We start from the raw sequence: 12,519 nt of genomic DNA, 5'->3' as shown, positions 1-12,519 counted from the left end.
AACTAGATATGTACATTTCCTGAAGAAAATGTGAGTGGTGCTTGCGGTGGCAAAACTCGGCCCTCTGTTGCTAGGGTGATGTAATTGGTTGCTAGGGTGTGGCTATGAAGATCATAGGTCACTACTTATTGGACGAGTCCAAACCTACAATTCTCTATGACTTTCTGATCCAAAGATATGATCTCACAATAGGAGATTTTGGCCAAATTTCTCGCCCGCTTTACGATAATCGTACGCCCTATCGCTTCAAAAATTCATAGCACACCTCTCCTCAATAAGCCGGTCGATATGAGACCTCATTCATGGGTCTATGACAAACAGTGTGGGACGAGTTACACGTCGAAGTACAGACATTCTGCCATTGTAAATCAATGGGATTTTTTGGCCCGCATTTTCGTGCGCTGTGTGAACATTGTATGTCCGATAGCTTAGAAAAGTCATAGCACACCTCTCCTCAATGTGCCGGTCGATTTGAGACCTCATTCATGGGTCTATGCCAAACGATGTGGGACGAGTTACGCGCCGAAGTTTTGTCAGGGCGAACAGTAATAGTAATACTAGATATGTACATTTCCTGAAGAAAATGTGTGTGGTGCTTGCAGTGGCAAAACTCGGCACTAGGGTGTTGCTATGCTGTTGCTAGGGTACCCGGGTTGGTTGCTAGGGTGTTTCTATGCGGTTGCTAGGATACCCGGGGTGGTTGCTAGGGCCGTTGCTAGGGTTCCCAGGTAGGTTGCTAGGCAGTTGCTAGGGTACCCAGGGTGGTTGCTAAGGTGTTACTATGCGGTTGCTAGGGTACCCAGGGTGGTTGCTACGCGGTTGCTATGGTACCCGGGGTGGTTGCTAGGGCCGTTGCTAGGGTACCCAGGGTGGTTGCTAAGGTGTTGCTATGCGGTTGCTAGGGTACCCAGGGTGGTTGCTATGCTGTTGCTAGGGTACCCGAGGTGGTTGCTAGGGCCGTTGCTAGGGTACCCGGGGTGGTTGCTAGGGCCGTTGCTAGGGTACCCAGGGTGGTTGCTAAGGTGTTGCTATGCTGTTGCTAGGGTACCCAGGGTGGTTGCTAGGGTGTTGCTATGCAGTTGCTAGGGTAACCAGAGTGGTTGCTGGGGTGTTGCTATGCGGTTGCTAGGGTAACCAGGGTGGTTGCTATGGTGTTGATATGCGGTTGCTATGGTACCCGGGGTGGTTGCTAGGGCCTTTGCTAGGGTACCCAGGGTGGTTGCTAGGGTGTTACTATGCGGTTGCTAGGGTACCCAGGGTGGTTGCTAGGGTGTTGCTATGCGGTTGCTAGGGTAACCAGGGTGGTTGCTATGGTGTTGCTATGCGGTTGCTATGGTACTCGGGTTGGTTGCTAGGGCCATTGCTATGCGGTTGCTATGGTACTTGGGTGGTTGCTAGGGCCGTTGCTAAGATTCCCGGGGTAGTTGCTAATTGTGAAAGATCATTACTATGGAGTGTCATAGAGGTCTTTGCCTGATTAGCCCTTAGCTAATTGCTATTAGCATGGAGCCATTGAGTGCTACCATGTGTAGCATGTTGAGAGTTTGCTAGCATGAGTCAAAAGTAGCAACTCCCATGTCTATGCGACATTCTGATACAAAGATATAGGTCTTGCTAATTGGTTGCTAGGGTACTCTGTTTGGTTGCTAGGGAGTGGCCAATGACGACACTGTAAAGTGAAGTTGCCAGTATGAGTGATATAAACCAACCCCCATGTCTCTGTGACATTCAGGTCTGAAGATATGCCTTTGTGGCTTTGGGTTGCTAGGGTACTCTGTTTGGTTGCTAGGGAGTGGCCAATGACGACACTGTAAAGTGTAGTTGCCAGTATGAGTGATATAAACCAACCCCCATGTCTCTGTGACATTCAGGTCTGAAGATATGCCTGTGTGGCTTTGGGTTGCTAGGTTACTCTGTTTGGTTGCTAGGGAGTGTCAATGTTGATTGGTGATTGGGCGTTTGCTGTCCCGACTCAAAGGAGTCCGCCCCCATGTCTCTATGACACTCTGATCCAGAGATATGCATCTGGGCCCTTATAATGGAAGTCTATGGGAACAGTTGCTAGGGTGCCCTAAATGGTTGCTAGGGCTTGGCTTGACACCTTCATGATGATCCGGAGAGTCTGATTGGCCATCTGAGTAAAATGAGCCCGCCTCCATGATTCTAGGCCAATGTGATGCTGAGTTATACCCAATGCAAAATCCCTATGTAAATTAACATGGGTTTTCATGGGACGTCCCTTCACCATTATAAGTCAATGGGGGAAATTTGGAGAGCTCTTGCACCCCAGGGGTACAACTTTTACCCCATTGCGAGGAGTCTTCTCGCACAGCTTGATAGCCTCTCCAGATGTGGCGAATCAGGTGTTTCTACGAAATTCACTCTCGGCGCTACGTCCCGTCAAAGTTGGCCGCAATGCATTGTCTATGGGATTTTGGGGGCGAATAAAAATGGGCTGTGACATCATCGTACCCCCAATGGTTTTAAAAAGTTCTCAGAATTTTTTGGTCAATGGGCCGCACAATTTGACGCCTATTTCGAGGGTCTACGACAAAAACTGCGGGAAGTAATTTTTTTGCATAAAGGGGGCGGTTGCACCCCAGGGGTACAACTTTTACCCTGTTGCGAGGTGTCTTCTCGCACAGCTTACCAGCCTCCCCAAATGTGGCGAATCGCGTTTTTCTACAAAATTCCTGCTCGGTGGGACGTCCCGTCAAAGTTGGCCGTAATGCATTGTCGTTGTAAATTTTGGGCCGGTTTTTTGCCCCGTGTGACATCATCATACCCCCGATCCCTTATAAAAGTCATAGCACACCGAATCAATATAGGCCGCACGATTTGATGCCTGTTTCGAGGGTCTATGACAAAAACTGCGGGACTAGTTACGCGCCGAAAAACGTACGGAAGAAGTAAGAATAATAATAATAAGCACGCACAACAGTAATAGTGATGCTTTGCCTATGGCAAGCACCACTAACTAGATATGTACATTTCCTGAAGAAAATGTGAGTGGTGCTTGCTGTGGCAAAACTCGGCCCTCGGTTGGCCGTTGCTATGGTACCCGAGGTGGTTGCTAGGGTGTTGCTATGCAGTTGCTAGGGTACACGGGGTGGTTGCTAGGGTGCTGCTATGCGGTTGCTAGGGTACCCTGGGTGGTTGCTAAGGTGTTGCTATGCAGTTTCTAAGGTACCCGGGGTGGTTGCTATGGCCGTTGCTAGGGTACCTGGGGTGGTTGCTAGGGTACCCGGGTGGTTGCTAGGGCCGTTGCTAGGGTACCCAGAGTGGTTGCTAAGGTGTTGCTATGCGGTTGCTAGGGTACCCGTGGTGGTTGCTAGGGTGTTGCTATGCGGTTGCTAGGGTACCTGGGGTGGTTGCTAGGGTGTTGCTATGCGGTTGCTAGGGTACCCGGGGTGGTTGCTAGGGTGTTGCTATGTGGTTGCTAGGGTGCCTGGGGTGGTTGCTAGGGTGTTGCTAGGGTACCCGGGTGGTTGCTAGGGCCGTTGCTAGGGTACCCAGAGTGGTTGCTAAGGTGTTGCTATGCGGTTGCTAGGGTAACCTTGGTGGTTGCTAGGGTGTTGCTATGCGGTTGCTAGGGTACCCGGGGTGGTTGCTAGGGTGTTGCTATGTGGTTGCTAGGGTGCCTGGGGTGGTTGCTAGGGTGTTGCTATGCGGTTGCTATGGTACCCGGGGTGGTTGCTAGGGCCGTTGCTAGGGTACCCGGGGTGGTTGCTAGGGTGTTGCTATGCGGTTGCTAAGGTACCCGGGGTGGTTGCTAGGGCCGTTGCTAGGGTACCCAGGGTGGTTGCTAAGGTGTTGCTATGTGGTTGCTAGGGTACCTGGGGTGGTTGCTAGGGTGTTGCTATGTGGTTGCTAGGGTACTCGGAGTGGTTGCTAGGGCAGTTGCTAGGGTACCCAGGGTGGTTGCTGGGGTACTTGGGTGGTTACTAGGGCCGTTGCTATGTGGTTGCTAGGGTACTTGGGTGGTTGCTAGGGTCGTTGCTAAGGTACCCGGGCTAGTTGCTAGGGCATTGGTAGGCAGTTGCTAGTTGTCAAAGATCATTACTATGGAGTGATATAGAGGTCTTTGCCTGATTAGCCCTTAGCTAATTGCTATTAGCATGTAGCCATTGAGTGCTAGCATGTGTAGCATGTTGAGAGTTTGCTAGCATGAGCCAAAAGTAGCAACTCCCATGTCTATGCGACATTCTGATACAAAGATATAGGTCTTGCTATTTGGTTGCTAGGGTACTCTGTTTGGTTGCTAGGGAGTGGCTAATGACGACACTGTAAAGTGTAGTTGCCAGTATGAGTGATATAAACCAACCCCCATGTCTCTGTGACATTCAAGTCTGAAGATATGCCTGTGTGGCTTTGGGTTGCTAGGGTACTCTGTTTGGTTGCTAGGGAGTGGCCAATGACGACACTGTAAATTGTAGTTGCCAGTATTAGTGATTTAAACCAACCCCCATGTCTCTGTGACATTCAGGCCTGAAGATATGCCTGTGTGGCTTTAGGTTGCTAGGGTACTCTGTTTGGTTGCTAGGGAGTGGCCAATGATGACACTGTAAAGTGTAGTTGCCAGTATGAGTGATTTAAACCAAACCCCATGTCTCTGTGACATTCAGGTGCGAAGATATGCCTGTGTGGCTTTGGGTTGCTAGGGTACTCTGTTTGGTTGCTAGGGAGTGGCCAATTACGACACTGTAAAGTGTAGTTGCCAGTATGAGTGATATAAACCAACCCCCATGTCTCTGTGACATTCAGGTCTGAAGATATACCTGTGTGGCTTTGGGTTGCTAGGGTACTCTGTTTGGTTGCTAGGGAGTGGCCAATGACGACACTGTAAAGTGTAGTTGCCAGTATGAGTGATATAAAACAACCCCCATGTCTCTGTGACATTCAGGTCTAAAGATATGCCTGTGTGGCTTTGGGTTGCTAGGGTACTCTGTTTGGTTGCTAGGGAGTGGCCAATGACGACACTGTAAAGTGTAGTTGCCAGTATGAGTGATATAAAACAACCCCCATGTCTCTGTGACATTCAGGTCTGAAGATATGCCTGTGTGGCTTTGGGTTGCTAGGGTACTCTGTTTGGTTGCTAGGGAGTGGCCAATGACGACACTGTAAAGTGTAGTTGCCAGTATGAGTGACATAAACCAACCCCCATGTCTCTGTGACATTCAGGTCTGAAGATATGCCTGTGTGGCTTTGGGTTGCTAGGGTACTCTGTTTGGTTGCTAGGGAGTGGCCAATGACGACACTGTAAAGTGTAGTTGCCAGTATGAGTGACATAAACCAACCCCCATGTCTCTGTGACATTCAGGTCTGAAGATATGCCTGTGTGGCTTTGGGTTGCTAGGGTACTCTGTTTGGTTGCTAGGGAGTGGCCAATGACGACACTGTAAAGTGTAGTTGCCAGTATGAGTGATGTAAACCAACCCCCATGTCTCTATGACACTGAGATCTAAAGATATGTCCGTGTGGGTTTTGGTTGCTAGGGTGCTTGATAATGGTTGCTAAGGCGTGGCTAGATAGTGTCATTGGTGATTCATGATTGGCCCGAATCAAACGAGCCCACCCTCATGTCTCTATGACACTGTGATCCAAAGATATACATATAGGTCATTATAATGGCAGTCTATGGGATCAGTTGCTAGGGTGCTTTAATTGGTTGCTAGGGCGTGGCTTGACAGCTTTACAGTGATCCGGAGAGTCTGATTGGTTGTCTGAGTAAAATGAGCCCGCCCCCATGTCTCTAGGCCAATGTGATGCTGAGTTATACCCAATGCAAAATCCCTATAGACTTCACCATAGTAAAGAAAAAACCCTCAGCATGTATTTGAACGGGGCAAATTTGGGGGGCTGTAGCGCCCCATGGGTACAACTTATACCCCATTGCGAGATGATCCTGAGAGTCTGATTGGTCGTCTTGAGTAAAAGAAGGCCGCCCCCATGTCTCTAGGCCAATGCGATGCTGAGTTATGGCCAATGCAAAATGTATATGGAAACTACCATTGTAGGACTAAAAACCCTTGCCATGTATTTGAATGGGACAACTTTGTGGGACTCTATTGCCCCAGGGGTACAACTTATACCCCATTGCGAAATGATCCTGAGAGTCTGATTGGTTGTCTGAGTAAAATGAGCCCGCCCCCATGTCTCTATGACACTGTGATGCAGAGTTATGTTCAATGCAAAATCCCTATGTAAATTACCATAGTAGGAAAAACGCATGTGTTTCATGGGCCGCCCCTCACCATAGTAAGTCAATGGGGCAACTTTGGGGCGCTTTTGCGCCCCAGGGGTGCAACTTATACACCATTGAGTGGTGTGTTCTCGCACAGCTTGATAGCCTCTCCAAATGTGGCGAATCACATGTTTCTGCGAAATTGTCGCTCGGCGCTACGTCCCGTCAAAGTTTGCCACAATGCATTTTCTATGGGACGTTTTTGGGGCGCTTTTTTGCCCCGTGTGATGTCATCGTACCCCCGATCGCTTATAAAAGTCATAGCACACCGAATGTATATAGGACGCACGATTTGACACCTATTTCGAGGGTCTACGTCAAAAACTGCGGGACTAGTTACGCGCCGAAATTTCGCAAAGAAGAATAATAAGAAGAAGAAGAATAATAAGTATGTCGAATAGTAATAGTGATGCTTTGCCTATGGCAAGCACCACTAATAATAAGTATGTCGAATAGTAATAGTGATGCTTTGCCTATGGCAAGCACCACTAACTAGATATGTACATTTCCTGAAGAAAATGTGAGTGGTGCTTGCAGTGGCAAAACTCGGCCCTCGGTTGCTAGGGTGATGTATTTGGTTGCTAGGGTGTGGCTATGAAGATCATAGGTCACTACTTATAGGCCGAATCCAAACCCCCAAACTCTATGACTTTCTGATCCAAAGATATATCACAAATTGTATGGCAATGTTAGTCTATCGAAGATTTTGGCCAAATTTCTCACCCGCTTTACGATAATCGTACGCCCGATCGCTTCAAAAATTCATATTACACCTCTCCTCAATAAGCCGGTCGTTTTGAGACGTCATTCATGGGTCTATGAAAAACGGTGCGGGGACGAGTTACACGCGAAATTCCTATGGGCCTGCATGAACATTCTGCCAATGAAAGTCTATGGGATATTTTTGGCCGCTTTTTTGTGCGCTGTTTGAACATCGTAGGTTCGATCGCTCCGAAAAGTCATAGCACACCTCTCCTCAATAAGCCGCAACATTTGACACCTCATTCATGGGTCTACGCCAAACGGTGTCAGAGGAGTAGCGCGCCGAAGTTTTGTCAGGGCGAACAGTAATAGTAATACTAGATATGTACATTTCCTGAAGAAAATGTGAGTGGTGCTTGCGGTGGCAAAACTCGGCCCTCGGTTGCTAGGGTGATGTAATTGGTTGCTAGGGTGTGGCTATGAAGATCACCGAGTCCAAACCCACAAACCTCCATGACTTTCTAATCCAAAGATATATCACAAATTGTATGGCAATGTTAGTCTATCGGAGATTTTGCCCAAATTTCTCACCCGCTTTACGATAATCGTACGCCCGATCGCTTCAAAAATTCATAGCACACCTCTCCTTAATAAGCCGGTCGATTTGAGACGTCATTCATGGGTGTATGACAAACGATGTGGGATGAGTTACACGTCGAAGTACCTTTGGGCCTGAATGAACATTCTGCCAATGAAAGTCTATGGGATATTTTTGCTCACTTTTTCGTGCGCTGTTTGAACATAGTACCTCCAATCGCTCCGAAAACTCATAGCACACCTCTCCTCAATAAGCCGCAACAATTGACACCTCATTCATGGATCTACGACAAACGGTGCCGGACAAATTACACACCGAAATTCCTATAGGCCTCTGTGTGTGTGTGTGAGAAAGTGACAGTTGAAATTCAAATTCACAGACATTCTGCCATTGTAAATCAATGGGATTTTTTATGCTCGCTTTATCGTCCGCTGTGTGAACATCGTAAGTCCGATCGCTTAGAAAAGTCATAGCACACCTCTCCTCAATGAGCCGGTCGATTTGACACCTCATTCATGGGTCTACGCCAAATGGTGCGGGACGAGTTACGCGCCGAAGCTTTGTCAGGGCGAACAGTAATAGTAATACTAGATATGTACATTTCCTGAAGAAAATGTGAGTGGTGCTTGCGGTGGCAAAACTCGGCCCTCAGTTGCTAGGGTGATGTAATTGGTCGCTAGGGTGTGGCTATGAAGATCATAGGTCACTACTTATAGGCCGAGTCCAAACCCAAAAACCTAAAACAAAGATATGATCTCACAAATTGTATGGCAATGTTAGTCTATCAGAGATTTAGCCCAAATTTCTCACCCGCTTTACAATAATCGTACGCCCGATCGCTTCAAAAATCCATAGCCTACCTCTCCTCAATAAGCCGGTCGATTTGAGACGTCATTCATGGGTTTATGACAAACGGTTCGGGATGAGTTCCACCCCGAAGTTCCTATGGGCCTGCATGAACATTCTGCCAATGAAAGCCTATGGGATATTTTTGCCCGCTTTTTCATGCGCTGTTTGAACATCGTAGCACCGATCGCTCCGAAAAGTCATAGATCACCTCTCCTCAATAAGCCGCAACTTTTGACACCTCATTCATGGGTCTACGGCAAACGGTGCTGGACAAATTACGCACCAAAGTTCCTATGGGCTTTTGTGTGTGTGTGAGAAAGTGACAGTTGAGATTCAAATTCACAGACATTCTGCCATTGTAAATCAATGGGATTTTTTAGCCCGCTTTTTCCTCCGCTGTGTGAACATCGTAGGTCCGATCGCTTAGAAAAGTCATAGCACACCTCTCCTCGATGAGCCGGTCGATTTGACACCTCATTCATGGGTCTACGCAAAACGGTTCGGGACGAGTTACGCGCCGAAGTTTTGTCAGGGCGAACAGTAATAGTAATACTAGATATGTACATTTCCTGAAGAAAATGTGAGTGGTGCTTGCAGTGGCAAAACTCGGCCCTCGGTTGCTAGGGTGATGTAATTGGTCGCTAGGGTGTGGTTATGAAGATCACAGGTCACTACTTATAGGCCAAGTCAAAAGAGCCCACCCACAAGCCTCTATGACTTTTTGATCCAAACATATATCACAAATTGTATGGCAATGTTAGTCTATCAGAGATTTTGCCAAAATTTCCCACCCGCTTTACGATAATTGTTCGCCCGATCGCTTCAAAAATTCATAGCACACCTCTCCGCAATAAGCCGGTCGATTTGAGACGTCATTCATGGGTCTGTGACAAACGGTGTGGGACAAGTTACACTTCAAATTTCCTATGGGCCTGCATGAACATTCTGCCAATGAAAGTCTATGGGATATTTTTGCCCACTTTTTCGTGCGCAGTTTGAACATCGTACCTCCGATCGCTCCGAAAAGTCAAAGCACACTTCTCCTCAATAAGCCGCAACATTTGACACCTCATTCATGGGTCTACGGCAAACGGTGCCGGACAAATTACGCATCGAAGTTCCTATGGGCCTGTGTGTGTGTGTGTGTGTGTGTGTGTGTGTGTGTGTGTGTGTGAGAAAGTGACAGTTGAGATTCAAATTGACAGACATTCTGCCATTGTAAATCAATGGGATTTTTTAGCCCGCTTTTTCCTCCGCTGTGTGAACATCGTAAGTCCGATCGCTTAGAAAAGTCATAGCACACCTCTCCTCAATAAGCCGCAACATTTGACACCTCATTCATGGGTCTATGGCAAACGGTGCCGGACAAATTATGCACCAAAGTTCCTATGGGCCTGTGTGTGTGTGTGTGAGAAAGTGACAGTTGAGATTCAAATTCACAGACATTCTGCCATTGTAAATCAATGGGATTTTTTAGCCCGCTCTTTTCTACGCTGTGTGAACACCGTAGGTCCGATCGCTTAGAAAAGTCATAGCACACCTCTACCCAATGAGTCGGTCGATTTGACACCTCATTCATTAATCTACGACAAACGGTGTGGGAGGAGTAGCGCGCCGAAACTTTGTCAGGGCGAACAGTAATAGTAATACCCGGGGTGGTTGCTATGTGGTTGCTAGGGTACATGGGGTGGTTGCTATGCGGTTGTTAGGGTACCCTGAGTGGTTGCTAAGGCCGTTGCTAGGTACCCAGAGTGGTTGCTAGGGCCGTTGCTAAGGTCCCCGGGGTGGTTGCTAGGGCCGTTGCTAGGGTACACGGGATGGTTGCTAGGGCCGTTGCTAGGGTACACGGGGTGGTTGCTAGGGTACCCGGGGTGGTTGCTAGGGCCGTTGCTAGGGTACCCTGGGTGGTTGCTAGGGCCGTTGCTAGGTACCCAGAGTGGTTGCTAGGGCCGTTGCTAGGGTACACGGGGCGGTTGCTAGGGTATCCGGGGTGGTTGCTAGGGTGTTGCTATGCGGTTGCTAGGGTATCCGGGGTGGTTGCTAGGGTGTTGCTATGCGGTTGCTAGGGTATCCGGGGTGGTTGCTAGGGTCGTTGCTAGGGTACCTGGGGTGGTTGCTAGGGTGTTGCTATGTGGTTGCCAGGGTACCCGGGGTGGTTGCTAGGGTGTTGCTATGCGGTTGCTAGGGTATCCGGGGTGGTTGCTAGGGTGTTGCTATGTGGTTGCTAGGGTATTCGAGGTGGTTGCTAGGGTGTTGCTATGCGGTTGCTAGGGTATCCGGGGTGGTTGCTAGGGCCGTTGCTAGGGTACCTGGAGTGGTTGCTAGGGTACCCGGGGTAGTTGCTAGGGTGTTGCTATGCGGTTGCTAGGGTATCCGTGGTGGTTGCTAGGGTGTTGCTATGCGGTTGCTAGGGTACCCGGGGTGGTTGCTAGGGCCGTTGCTAGGGTACCCAGGGTGGTTGATAGGGCATTGGTAGGCAGTTGCTATTTGTCAAAGATCATTACTATGGAGTGTTATAGAGGTCTTTGCCTGATTAGCCCTTAGCTAATTGCTATTAGCATGTAGCCATTGAGTGCTAGCATGTGTAGCATGTTGAGAGTTTGCTAGCATGAGTCAAAAGCAGCAACTCCCATATCTATGCGACATTCTGATACAAAGATATAGGTCTTGCTAATTGGTTGCTAGGGTACTCTGTTTGGTTGCTAGGGAGTGGCCAAAGACAAAACTGTAAAGTGTAGTTGCCAGTATGAGTGATATAAACCAACCCCCATGTCTCTGTGACATTCAGGTCTGAAGATATGCCTGTGTGGGTTTTGGTTGCTAGGGTGCTTGATAATGGTTGCTAGGGCGTGGGTAGGAAGTGTCATTGGTCATTCATGATTGGCCCGAATCAAACGAGCCCACCCCCAACTCTCTATGACACTGTGGTCCAAAGATATCCATATGGGTCATTATAATAGCAGTCTATGGGATCAGTTACTAGGGTGCTGTAAATGGTTGTTAGGGCGTGGCTTGACTGCTTCACAGTGATCCGGAGAGTCTGATTGGTTGTCTGAATAAAATGAGCCCGCCCCCATGTCTCTATGACACTGTGATGCAGAGTTATGTTCAATGCAAAATCCCTATGTAAATTACCATAGTAGGAAAAACGCATGTGTTTCATGGGCCGCCCCTCACCATAGTAAGTCTATGGGACTTTTTGGGGCCACCTTTTCGGCCCGTGTGACATCATCGTACCCCCGATCGCTTATAAAAGTCATAGCACACCGAGTCTATATAGGCCGCACGATTTGACGCCCGTTTCGAGGGTCTACGACAAAAACTGCGGGACTAGTTACGCGCCGAAAAACGTACGGAAGAAGTAAGAAGAATAATAATAATAAGTATGTCGAATAGTAATAGTGATGCTTTGCCTATGGCAAGCACCACTAACTAGATATGTACATTTCCTGAAGAAAATGTGAGTGGTGCTTGCTGTGGCAAAACTCGGCCCTCGGTTGCTAGAGTGATGTAATTGGTTGCTAGGGTGTGGCTATGAAGGTCACTACTTATAGGCCGAGTCAAAAGAGCCCACCCACAAACCTCTATGACTTTCTAATCCAAAGATATGATCTCACAAATTGTATGGCAATGTTAGTCTTTTGGAGATTTTACCCAAATTTCTCGCCCGCTTTACGATAATCGTACGCCCGATCGCTTCAAAAATTCACAACACACATCTCCTCAATAAGCCGCAACATTTGACACCTCATTCATGGTTCTACGGCAAACAGTGCCGGACAAATTACGCACCGAATTTCCTATGGTCCTGCATGAACATTGTGCCAATGAAAGTCTATGGGATATTTTTGCCCGCTATTTCGTGCGCTGTTTGAACATCGTACGTCCAATCACTCCGAAAAGTCATAGCACACCTCTCCTCAATAAGCCGTAACATTTGACACCTCATTCATGGGTCTACGGCAAACGATGTCGGACAAATTACACAACGAAGTTCCTATGGGCCTGTATGTGTGTGTGTGAGAAAGTGACAGTTGAGATTCAAATTCACAGACATTCTGCCATTGTAAATCAATGGGATTTTGTAGCCCGCTTTTTCCTCCGCTGTGTGAACATCGTAGGTCCG

Source organism: Garra rufa, chromosome 1 (genome assembly GCF_049309525.1).
Source record: "Garra rufa chromosome 1, GarRuf1.0, whole genome shotgun sequence".
Lineage (NCBI taxonomy): Eukaryota > Metazoa > Chordata > Actinopteri > Cypriniformes > Cyprinidae > Garra > Garra rufa.
The sequence above is the reverse complement of the archived record's forward strand: the minus strand, read 5'-3'. Positions refer to the sequence as shown.